Source organism: Megalobrama amblycephala, linkage group LG10, assembly GCF_018812025.1.
Source record: "Megalobrama amblycephala isolate DHTTF-2021 linkage group LG10, ASM1881202v1, whole genome shotgun sequence".
NCBI classification, from domain to species: Eukaryota; Metazoa; Chordata; class Actinopteri; order Cypriniformes; family Xenocyprididae; genus Megalobrama; species Megalobrama amblycephala.
The window spans coordinates 34,637,590-34,650,648 of NC_063053.1; positions in this window are offsets into that span (position 1 = coordinate 34,637,590).

Sequence of the window (13,059 nt, forward strand, 5' to 3'; positions counted from 1 at the left end):
AGTTCTCTCACACACTTCACAACAGCCTCATCCATGATTAATATCACTATACCTCAGGGATTCTCAAACTTGTTTGGTCTGTAACCCATCATGTAGCACTATGTCTGCTATACACTTTAGGATGTTCTAAAGAAACAGGTATGGGTTCTGTTCTGAGTAGATTAATGTGGTTGCTGTCTTCATGTAAATTAGATTGCATGATGATCCACTTTGTAATAGTTCTCACTGGTCCACTTCTGCTAAGCAATTTATGGTGCTTATTAATGGAAAACTGAATGTAGTAACCTCATGTCAGAACAAAAATTGCTCAGAACATTTTTTTTTTTTTTTTTTTCTGAGACCATCCACAGCGTCAGTGTTATGAATAGTAATTCTGTGGTGCTGTAGTCTCAAAAGCGCATTATGAGAAGATCTTTTCATCCTGTTGTCTTTCATTTCTGTCTCCAGCACAAGGAAAGAAAGGATCAAACTTTGCCGTCATAAGTACCTTCACAAATTCAAGTAATCTAGCTGGCACATACGCCGCAGACCGGTGGGAATGTTGCACAAAAAAACAGGTAGAGAGAATAAACATGCCAATCACTGTAAGACACTGACAAAAAGCTTGTATCTCGCAGAGAATGAAGGGAAGATAAAGGTAAAAACAGCATTGTTTGGAGAAGGCAGAAAAATGACAAAGATATCATACAGTATGAGAAGCACTTAAATACGGTACAATTCCCTTAAGTATTCGCTTGATTGTAGAAACATAGTTCTTTAATTTTCTTTCGGGATATGACTAAAGACTTTATCTTTGCATAGAGGTAGAAAATGTTAAAAACCTAATAAATTTCACTACATCTTCATACCTATCTTTTAGTGGGTATATATATTTACAGTACTTTTTAATAAAAAAAATAAAAAAAACTACATTCAGTTTTTATATCATGCCAATACACAGAGTAATAATTAAAATTTTAATGCTCTACTATTTGACTTTTAGCGGGTATTTAAAGGAATAGTTCACCCAAAAATGAAAAACCTTATGCTGTTCTTATACCTGTAAGGATGTGTGCATCAAGGCTGAAGAATGCAGGAGAATTTACACTGCAAGTCTTAATGCACAGACCAATCTTTTGACCATATCCGATTTTTTATTTTAGACGCGACTGGTATCTGATATCTGTGTTTACGTTAATTCCCGCCCAAAATGATTGTCATTGATAGTTTTATGGTAGACCCTCGGGATTTGAATGGCCGTGCTATTAAAATTATATATATATTTCAAGTCGGGTGGCCATGATTACCTGCCAGAATGGATAAGTTAGCAGCTGTTAATGTCATGGATGTTTTGCAGTGCAAAATCTGACTGAACGAATATAGACTGGAAAATAAAGTTAATTTGCATTTGTGCATCTACAGTCATTAAATCTAGAATTCTGAAGTGAAATAAAGTAGCAGGTAAGATTACATTTATTTGAATGAATTTGAATATAATGATAATGAGAGAGCGAGGGAGAGAGAGTAGCCTACCCAGTGAAGCTTTTGGTTTATTAAAAACAAAAAAAATGCTGAATGTGTGTGCGCGTGTGAGTGCATACAGACACGTCAGCTTCATAATACAACACAAAAGCTACCTTTTAGTGAGCAAATGTGCCGCCCTCGCCTTGTGGTTTGGAATTCCAAGGGGAAACGGATATGCGTGCTTAGACGTAGGTCGCATATCCAGATATCGGATATGTATCTGATTTAAAACCACATTTGGAGATGGCTCATATGGGATGCGAAAAAATCGCATCTTGTGCGGATTTTTGTGTTTACACATGTGCAACAAATTCCGATCTGTGTCAGATGTGAGCAAAAAAAACCTGATTTTTTTGTGCCAGTGTAAACGCAGCCTTAGGTTCCAAGAAAACTCAAAAGGTTTAATTCCATTTCAAAAATGAGGCAAACAGGTAGTGCAAAGACATCTAGAGATAACAGTGACTGGACAAAGAACAGAGAGAAACTGAGGGCTTATAAACATAGGAAACAGAGGAGCTAACAATACTAATTAATAAGACACACCTAATCTAAGGACTCTAATCAAATCTGTAACCTAGGAGACAAACATGGAGGAAATGAGGAGGACTGAACTAATGAACAAACTGAGAAGTAAACTAGAAACAATTCAATGAAAACAGACAAAACCACTTGCAAGTTTTATTTATTTTTATTTTTTTTTATAGTGACCACATTTCCAAGCTTCAAAATAAAATAAAACTAGTAGTGCATAAAACATATATGCTAAATTCTTCTCTCCTTTTTAAAAACATCCAAATACATATTCTCATTATATTTTTAAATGATGTTTTACAATACTTTTTAATTCATGAAATTGTATCTAATTTTTAGATCATGTCGATTCACGCACCAATTATTAAACTCTACCATTTAGCTTTACCTCCATTTGTTGAACATTTCTACCTGTAAAACAGCAGAATGTTTGATGCAAATCAGACAAAAACATTCCTTCAAGAGAAAACCTTCACTGACAGGGAAAACAATTATTTTGCCTGAAACACTTCTCTGTTATTTTTTTTGGTGTAAGCAAAAAAAAACAAAAAAACAGACAGACAAAATAAAGGCGTGAATCTCATCTTGTCCATTTTCACCAGCAGTCCCTGAGGGTTGATTTTTCAGTAGCGTAAAAGAAAGACTCTCTCGCTCCTGGTGAACGGACCACCAGCTAAGCCTTATCGCACTTCCTTGTAATAGAGCAAACTTCTAATACAGGCTGTAACAAAGATGGGCCGCATGCTGGGAAACGAAGCGGCTATAGCAACACAATACTAGATCCCTATAGAGAAATGCAGGAATGGAAATTAGCATTGATCATTACTTGATGGACGCTTTAAAGGCCGCTGTGACATAAAATATGCTGGTCAATATCAATTTAGTCACACGGCAGTGCATTTTTGACTTTGCATTTGTATTCCATGACAAAAATATTAAACGACAGCGTAGCAGCGAGATGACCCTTTTGATTTGAACGGTACGTTTACGTCTACAGTTCACACGATAACCTCTAATTCACATTAATGGAGCCAGCAGTTTTCCTGATAACTCAGAGTAAAGGGAAAAGCTTTGGACAAAAATAACACTGCAAATGCACTCTGAGATAAAAAGCAATTTCCAGGAGGTGAACTTGTGACATTTAGAAAAAGCATTGATCCAAACAAAAACACACACACAACATGAAAACTGAGCACAAAACTAAGAGACGGGAAAGAATAAAGTCTCCCCAGCAAATGCATTTGAGGTTGTCAGCCCGCCTCGATGCTGAGTTTTATTTATGCTTTTTTTTTTTTTTTTTGAGCAGATGAGCAGAAAGTGCCTTTATATTACACACGTGACCTTTTTCAACTGATACATTCTCTTGGGGGAGCCTGATCAACAAGTCAGTCCTTTAAAGACAGGAACACTGTGCATTGGCGATGACTTGGCTCTTTAAAGATACACAGCGACAGAATTTCAATGCTGAAAGCACGGAGACAATCAATTTGTCTTTCATCTGGAATCATAAGCAGCCCCAGAGAGTCTGGACACTTTCTCAAGGTCATTTATGGTCATTGCTGGCATCAAGACTCAACATATTCATCTATATTTCATCTTAAAGGGACAGTGGATTAGCTTAGACTGTGAGCTGAATACCAAATGTGTATGATTAGCAGATAGTTTGTCTTAGAATTAAAACTGCAAGTTGAAAAATGGATGTTCCACAAAACTTGGAAAACCCTACTGAGGAAGTGACATCTTGACAATTTCCGCGTTACTTTCAAGAATGATATTTTACTTTTAAGAATGTTGAACACAAAAGGAATGTCTGTTCTGAAGAATGCCCAAGCTTTAAACATAATGAAGGGTTCTGAAGTTCCAAAAAGGACAAACATGCACATAAAAGTGGTCAGAGATGCCATTGAAGAACCATTTTGGGTTCCCCAAAGAACCTTTCAGTGAACAGTACTTAAAAGAATCATTTCTTTCTTAGTGTGAAGAACTTATTAATCTGAAAGAACCTCTTTCCACTATAAAGAACCTTTTTGAGCAATGGAAAGGTTCCATGGATGTTTAAGGTTCTTCATGGAACCATAGATCCCAATAAAGATTTTATTTTTTATAAGAGTGGACTATATTTTAAGCCTTTTTATAGCCTTTTGTGGGGAAAATGCATGCAGTTAATCCATGTTTTACTCAAAAACCTGGTCTTGTAACTCTCAAATCCCATTTGCATGTAGGAATTGAGGACGAACCAGACAAATGAATCTTTCAAACATAACTCCATACAAACCTATCTCAGCACCCCATAAGCCCAAATCAACATTAGAAGACTCAAACGCCACAAGCAACTCCAGTGAGTCTACCGACAACCCCCTGCTAAGTATTTTATAGCCACACATGCTTTCTGGAGAAAGGTGCTGAACTGAAGCCATTTGTAAATGGCTCCAGATCAAAAGAGACAGAGACATTGCAGGTCTGTTTTCTCTGAGTGACCTCTGAGTGACACAGTTGAAACTTTACAGAAAAACCAACAGAGACCATTTCTACAAATAAACTGCGTCAAAGTGTTCCAAGACAATTCTAAACGGACTTATCAAACATCATTCAACAACATAATTCTATATCACGTCTACAATTTATACCTGTGACCATTTATGCTTAGAACACTCATAATTCATGTAATTGTATAACTTTTGAATGGTTGATTGAAAGTATGCCTTGTCTGGTATGAATGCAAATCTCTATATTCAATTTAGAGTTTGGCTTGAATGAAATCTGTGTAAAATATATCTTATTATTCTTAGAGAAATCAGGTCTAAATTCTAATCTTGTATATTCTCTGCGGAGAGCGGGAATTCAAGAGACCCTGAGATAACACTTAGTTTATGATCATGGGAGGAGGAAAGTCACCTTTAAAACAAAGATGATATCTGATTGGTCAGAACTCCTCAAAGAGGTGGGACAGACACCTAAGGTTAAATAGTCAAAACAGTCAGAACAACAACGAATAAGAGAAATATGGCTTAAGACAAAGAACAGACGATAAAGGGCAGACAAGCAGTTCATTCAAGCCATCCAACTTCTCACTCACGCTTCTTTTCTTTTACTTAAACTTTCTTTTCTTTTTACGTTGAGAGTCTTGTGTTCTAAGTTAAGTTTTTCCGCAAAGTTTAACCAACGAAATTTGCCGCGTCAACTTTAAACTCCAGCCACGCCAAGAGACTCCATTTGTTTGCCAGCACGCCCAAACGTGATTGGCTTTTCCACAACAAACCAGCGAACCCGGAAAATCCTTTTCTCCAACACAAAGGACGCCGACAAGGGAATCCGCATTCAAAGACACCGACAAGCAAGTCCCTTCAGATTCTATAGCTGAACTGGTGCATTAAATGACTGCGATTCATGGTTCGTTCAGGTCAGGTCTTATGAAATGCATATTTTGCTAGAAATCATGCTCATTGTTTCATTCTCTCTTAAAACTCTTTCTTTCTCACTTTCTTCTTTCTGCACATGTATGAATGTGTGCGTTTGTGTGTGCTAGATATTAGTTTGTGTTAGAATAATCACTAAAGTCTCCTGTAGATTTTTAAAAGAAGTGTCTTGTGTTATGTGCTTATAAATGTACTGCCTTAAACTGCGATCTATGTTACCTTGCTACTAAATAGCGCTTTCACGATATTCATATCCGCTGAAAGAGCTTATGGTTACAGCCCGAGCAAATGAACGCTGGATGATTCAGTTGCTCGGTCGTAAACTAAGTGACTCCTTTTAAAATTCCCTATAAATTAATTAATAATTTCATTTGAGCTGATTCGTTTACATGCACTTCCGCTCATTAAAATTTGACACAAGAACCTACAGCACTGCTGTAGTACTTGGGTCCGTCTCAAGTCCGAGACAAAAAACATATTTTCAGGGTCTTGGTCCTGTATTTGGACTCGGCACTCAGATTTGACCCTCTTCAGGTCTCTGTTTTTACTCAGACTCAATCTACTCAGGTCTTGGCCTGGACTTGCACTCGAATGAGCTGGTTTTGACTACAATACTCCTACTTTAAACAGAAAAGTGTGTAGTGGCCTGGGGTTTTCAAGCTACAAAAAGAACAAAAAATGCAACATAAAAGTGCATATGTCTACTGCACCATATGTTTAAGTCTTCCGATAGCTTCATGTGAGGAAAATACATGAAGTTAAACCATTATTTACTGAAAAAACTCACATTTGCACTTCCACATATTCACATGTGCATCATGCAATAACCTTTAGCAGTGTTATATTTTCACAGTCTTGGTCTTGTAATGGACTCTGGAGCATTAGGACTTGGTCTAGACTCTGACTTGACCTTCTTCAGGTCTTTATATTGACTCTGACCCAACCTACTCAGGTCTCTGCCCAGACTGTGACTTTGCTACAAAACTACAAAACTTTGCCGTTTGCCATCAGTGACTCCAAACATGATGCTAGGCATCTTTGAGTCTGAATACATAAAGGTGCAAATGAAATTTAAGAGCTATGCCAAAGATCAAGTTATTCAGTAAATAATGCTTCAATTTTTTTTCTCTTATACAGCTTCATAAGATTTATAGCTTGACTACTTTGATACATGACAGATCAACCAGATCAAGATTGAGTTCCACGGAGGAATAAAAGAATACAGGTTTAGAATAACATTAGTATAGCCTGGATGCCAGCCGAACTTAGCCCCGCCCACAACATTTTGAGGTCGGGGAGTTCGGTCTGGACTCGATCCGTAGAGGAGTAATTATGCCCGAACAGAAACTGTTCGGACCAATCACATTGTCAGGGCGATGATTGACAGATTATCACCAGAAACGTAATCAGCCACGTCATCAAAGAGCGCTTGGGGAGTTTGATTGACAAGCGATCTAACCAATCAGAACGCCGCATCCGCCATTTTGTCCGACAAAGCAGTCAGGAGTTAGAAGATTAACCTCGGTGGAGTTAAACTTGAAAAATTGTGCATATTGACGTCTTTCCGCGTTTGAAACAACATTCATTCTCATGTTCATTCATGTTTATTTGATGCTATAAATGGACTAGTAGGAAGAGATGATCGGTTCACGAGCCTCTTGACCTGAGGCGCTACAGCAATCTGTCACGATCATGGTCACAACCCATTAAAGAGCCACAAAACGGTTTTTATTGTTTGAATTTTTTTTATAACTACACAGTTTGAAAGCTGGGACTTTGTTTAATATCATAAGTAACCTGCTCTGTCTCGTCTGTCGATGTGTTGTCAGTTTCCTCTTTGCTCCGCGATGTATTTTCCACTCTGTATGGCATGACAGCGCGACGACTTGTCGGACAAAGAAACAGTAACTAAGGGGGGCGGGTCTTTGCGAAAGGTCAATTAGCTTACAACAATGATGGCTGTTGAAGAACTGAGATGTGTAGATTCCGCCATCGCGTCCGTTATAGAAGATATCGACAGCACATTAATTTTAAAAAAGGAACAGAGGACCGCGATCAAGGCATTTGTCGATGGGAAAGATGTCTTTGCCGTCCTTCCTACGGGATTCGGCAAAAGTCTGATTTATAAGCTGGCCCCGATGGTCGCTAAGAACAGTTCTGTTGACAACTATGCGTCGCTCAACATACGTCACTTACTCTGTAGCTCTGATTGGTTGTAGGTCTATCCAATTGAGGTCTTTCCTGGATCGGTTGAAATACGCCCCCATAATCAAAGCCCAATGGAGCAGTATCAGACTCATATTCGAACTAGAATTGAGTATGACCACGTCAGGCTAACATTAGTATGCTGTCATTTTTAGCTCTTTAAACAAACACCTTTGCTTGCATATCTGACAAAACTGGATACGACCATGAACAAATGTACAGTGTAATACCATATAATAGAATTTAATATAATAAAAACCCACTTTCAATTTAGCATTTTATAAAATCCCCTATTAAAGCACCTCTAAGGAGCAAGTTAAAATCCACTCTGTTAGTTTTATCAGAGATGACTAAGCATCTTCGGAGAACACTGACAATGAGAGTTGGGCTCAGCTGAGACACTTCCCCATGTAGACAGATGGTGTGGAGAGCTGGGCTTGAGACACAGAGGACACTGTGACTAATATGAGCTGGGAGTTCCAACTGGGGAGGACTGACACCAGATTGAATTTCCAGGCTGGTTATTACTGGTTTTCAGTGTGGTCTTTCTGGTGAAACTTGTATAACAAAGGCATCTTGCTGGTTAAGCTACTTACGAAGTAAAGGGCAACAACAGCATCACATACCGGGAACCAACATCCGCTTTGAAACCACCATTAAGTATTTACAAGGGGACTCCGTCCTTGCAATGCATTGACCAAGCATTCACGTTTGCATACTAGCGCTGAGTATATTTTTGGCCCAAGGAAACACGTGGCGCGAGACTGAAATAAGATGGTGATTGGCTCCTTGGTGAGGCAGGAGGCGAGGGCGAGGATGACTCTCATACAGGAAGAGTCCTTGAAGCTGAATGCATGTTGTAACCTTCAGAGCACTGGCGTTTATCTGTATTGCTCCTTCAGAGAATGTGGAGAGTGTGAAAGGAGGAGGACGAGACAGAGAGAAAAATGGGGGAGATGAGCACTTTGGAAAATAGAGGTAATAACAGTGAGCAAGCCAATGGGTCAGAGAGGAATATAAAAGAGTGAGAGAAGACAAAAAAAAAAAGAAAAAGAAAAGACAAGACATACAATAACAGCACAGAACAGAGAAATGGAGGCTCACAGGAATGGAAAGAGTGAAAGAATGACAAACAACTAGACAGAAAGGAAAGAGCACAGACAAAGCACTGACAACAACATGAACTCTCTTGAGGGAATTCACTAAGAATGAAATACGAACACTGGTAGCATTGTTTATTTGCGCATGCGGCCTGCGTTGTTTTAGCCTCTGATTTACTAAAGGAATTATGCAAATAAGTTGACGACAACAACAGGCCAATACAATCTATGCCGAAAGCGGTTTACACAGTGCAGCTCCCCAACTTGCTCACTAAATTATGAAGAATACAGCAGACTACCACAATCTGACATACTTTACTGTAACTGTACGATTGTTATTTATATGCTACTGTATTTGTAAATATTTTGAATTAGCTTTTATTTTTTATATTTACAGTTTTCAATTTAATTTTAGTTTAAGTTTTAGTAATAGTGCTTTTGTCATTTTTATGATTTTCTTTTTTTTCTTTTTATCTAATTAGCCATAATTTCTTTAATTTGTTTCAGTAATTTTAGTACTTCAACTTAAATTTATTTTATTTAAGTTAGGCTATGATCGGACTGCAGATAGGCTAAATGTGGCCCAAATCCGATTTTTTGTTCATACAGTATGTGACACATATGAGCAAAAAAATTGGAAATACGTCAATGAAATAATAGCATGTAAATAACAATCGTACAGTCACAATAAAGTATGTCAGACTGTGGTAGTCTGCTGTATTCTTCACAATTTAGTGCCCAAGTTGGGGAGCTGCAATGTGTAAACTGCACAGATTTTATTGGCTTGTTGTTGTCATCACCTTATTTGCATAATTCCTTTAGTAAATCAGAGGATAAAACAATCCGGGCAGCATGTGCAAATACACAACGCTACCAGTGTCCATATTTCATTCTTAGTGAATTCCCTCAAGAGAGTTCATGTTGTTGTCAGTGTTTTGTCTGTGTCTTTCCAGTTGTTTGTCATTCTTTCGCTCTTTTACTTCCTGTGTGCCTTCATTGCTCTGTTCTGTGCTGCTTTTGTACAGCAAAGTTTTGTTGTCAAAACCAGCTCATTCAAGTCACAGTCAGATAAAGACCTGAAGAAGGTCAAGTTTGAGTCTGTGAACAGCACAAACAACATGGAATCTGATCTTTTTGATTTTGATTTGGGCCACTTCCATATGAAGAGTTTGGTTCCAAAACGCGATAAACGGCATTTTTTTAAAAAAAATGAGTTTCCGCCAAAATCAGTATTGTATCTGGTCGGTATTGAAAAGTCATTTATTAATTGTGCGCAAAATGCGATATCCGTCGTGTTATTCTGTCATGTTTTCTCCCTTTCTATCCAAAACGCGACAAATGCCAGTCTCCCTTCTCTGCAGAACGCAATATATCCGCTCAACCAATCACAGCGCACTATTCCACGCACTGTAAACAGTAATGGCGCCGCCCTGAATACAGCTGGCTTCTTGGTTTTCCTTACTTTGTGATCAACAAAAACAGAAAAATGACTCATGGGAGTCACAAGAATTTATCCAAAGTTATCAAGCCAGTTGTGAAAGGTAGTTAGGGAAGGACAGTGATGTGTCAGAGCTCATAAGTGACAGCTCCATATACAAGCAAAACATTGTAAACTCTGCTCTCATTTTTCGCATCCTTGTCTTTGTTTGTAATATTGCCTGTGCATAAATTCCCTGGGTTCCATGGCAGATCACAAAATAAATAAATGCGTAATCACTTACTTTAATGTCCTTTGTGTTTACTTCCATATGACAGCGTGCTGCATCTTTTTTATCATTCTTTTGCGATTGTGGGTCAGTTCAGGACCATGATCTGTTCACATTCGAATCTGATATTGGCCACATTTAAAACAACAATGGGAACAGCTTCCCACAACTCTCGGTCCCGGCCTGCTTCATGCAACAAATACCTTTTACTTTTTTTTTTTTTTTCTTTTTTTACGTTTTAGTTAACATTAACAACACTGGACTGTACAGCATCACTAACCATTTGTGACTGAACCTGTGTGTCGGAAAGCACCTCTGATGCCTCAAAATCTCCTCAAAAAGCTTTGGAAATGGGGGCCTTGAGATACTTTGGCCAGTATCTTTAGTACAAATGACAAAATAGGGCAACGTGCATGTTTCTTTTTTATGTGAGCAAATCAAAGAGATACAAACAGTCATTTTACTCAAGTACTGTTGTTTTGATGCTGGTATTACATTCTAGGGTGCACTTAAGGCATGTCCGAATTCACTTTTGCTAATTTAACGAAGGAAAAAAATGGTCGGTGCGCTGGGTGCGCTGGGTTGTACCTAGTCTCTGTGTTTTGGGCATAAGTAACATGCAATAAACCAATCAGAGTGTCATCTCTTATTACTTTTAAAAGCCAGATGCGCTTGCACAATGGCGGATTCGCTATTTACATGGTGGAATACAGACACCCTCAACCTGACGAGTCAGTTTAAATACGTGTGCATTGCCACGATTGGTCAAATAATTAGCCAATTTCATTTGTCATTACTGCAAATAGGGCTGAAACTAGCAAAAAACACTTGTGTCGTGCCTGGTGGCGCATTGCGCTTGGGTGTATGAGAGGGCCCTAGGTGTCAAAACAAACTATTAAGGCTAAAAAAAAGGCAGTTTAAATTACTCTTGGAAGTTTAAAATGAGCAAATTCTTGTGTAAAATAAAACACACACACAATAATATTAAACTGCGTTCAGCATATTCAATGAAAACTGTATTTATATGTTAGTGTCTGTATGTGTAACACGTATGACTGTCTGGAACAGAGGAAGTGGAATTAAAGATGAGTTGATTACGGCATCACAGACTGTGACTGTGAGAAACACATATATAACGTGAGACCCAGGAGCTATGAGCTGTGCAAATAACCTATTAGCCGGTTACATTCTCCAGAAACACTCGGAACGACACACTCACGCATACACAAGGCCAACTCTTTTTAATTAGTGTGAGTTTTATCTGTGCTCCAGTAAATTCACTGCACAATGAAGCAGTGGGAAATATGGATGAGAGACACGTAAATTAATTTTGAGAGAAGATGAGAGCTTATTAAAACAAATTGAGTAAATATACAGCATATTGATTCCACAGAGCAAGGTGACAACCTGCTGCTGGTGTCAACACTTAAGAGCCACTCGAGAATAGAGAAGCGGGAAAACACAAGGATTCTCATGCAATTTACTGACACACAAAATCGTTTGGGCTTGTTTTCTGCATGCTGCAGTTTTGTGAAGATATATGGCCACCAACAAACCAGAATTCTGTTACCTGACCTGAGAATGTCTAGACAATATACTGACCCAGGGACCCAGTCAAAAAAACATTAAAGGTGCCCTAGAATTCAATATTGAATTTATATTGGCATAGTTGAATAACAAGAGTTCAGTACATGGAAATGACATACAGTGAGTTTCAAACACCATTGTTTCCTCCTTATATAAATCTCATTTGTTTAAAAGACCTCCAAAGAACAGGCGAATATCAACATAACACTGACTGTTACGTAACAGTCGGGACCATTAATATGTACGCCCCCAATATTTGCATATGCCAGCCCATGATCAAGCCATTAGACAAGGGCAGAACATCTGGATGTGCACAGCTGAATCATCAGATGTATGCAAGCAGCATGCATGACGAACATCTTGTAAAGATCCATTTTGAGGGTTATATTAGCTGTGTGAACTTTGTTTATGCTGTTCAAGGCAAGCGCGAGCTCCGGGGGAGGGGGAGCGGGAGATTTAAAGGGGCCGCAACCTATATATCGGTGCATAGTTAATGATGCCCCAAAATAGGCAGTTAAAAAAATGAATAAAAAAAAATATTTGGGGTATTTTGAGCTGAAACTTCAAAGACACATTCAGGGGACACCTTAGACTTATATTACATCTTTTAAAAAGAAGTTCTAGGGCACCTTTAAAAGCAGTCATATAATTTTTTTTTTTTTTTTTTAATTAGATTGACTGATATATCAGTTTTTCAGGATATCACTGAGAGTTGCTTTTTGGAACTATCGGTAATCAGAAAAAATGTTATAGCTCACAATAATTTTTAATTTACCTGCATACTTCTGTTATCAGCAATAGAGGGATCTTTGGTTCTACAGTACCGATGTGCAGTCACATTTATCACGCTGTTCTGCAAATTTCAGTAGAAGTCATTTCAATAGGAATCTACATGATCAGGAATTTTGAATGAGCGTGTTGAATTTCCCTAAATAGATTTGTCACATGGATTTGCTTTTCGTTGACCAACAGAAAACTTGGTTTGAAAGCGATTTTGTGTGATGTGCTTTA